The sequence below is a fragment of the Myotis davidii genome, unplaced genomic scaffold (genome assembly GCF_000327345.1).
Source record: "Myotis davidii unplaced genomic scaffold, ASM32734v1 scaffold514, whole genome shotgun sequence".
Classification (NCBI taxonomy): domain Eukaryota; kingdom Metazoa; phylum Chordata; class Mammalia; order Chiroptera; family Vespertilionidae; genus Myotis; species Myotis davidii.
The window spans coordinates 943,738-944,061 of NW_006286236.1; the positions used below are offsets into that span (position 1 = coordinate 943,738).

The 324-nt window shown below is 61.4% G+C and overlaps 1 protein-coding gene across 1 annotated transcript in view; it reads right to left on the bottom strand.

The window, feature by feature from the left end:
• CYTH4 (cytohesin 4) overlaps window positions 1-324 on the bottom strand; it is a 49,552-nt gene that overhangs the window by 13,818 nt on the left and 35,410 nt on the right. The gene's annotated exons all lie outside the window — the stretch shown is intronic.

Genomic DNA, 324 nt, shown 5'->3' on the forward strand with positions numbered 1-324 from the left:
CTCTCGGGGGACCCTGGACAAGCCAGCCTGCCTCTCCCAGGCTTAGTCTTTTATCCCGTAAACGGGTGAATCTGTCAGCCAAGCTCTGCCAGCACCGGGCATGCAGGAGATTTCCAAGAAATGCCTTTTTTTTTCTTCCCCCAGAATACAGAGCTGAGCTTGTGCTGCCCTCTGCCCGGCTGAGTCCTCGCACCTTTTGTGGCCCAGTGCACCGCAGCCGGAGCGGGACTCTGCCTGCCCGGCTTCTGCAGCTCTCCCTGCCTGGCCATCAGGTACTGCGGTCTGACTGTGGGCCCTGGACCAGCCCCAGGCACCCAGCTGCTG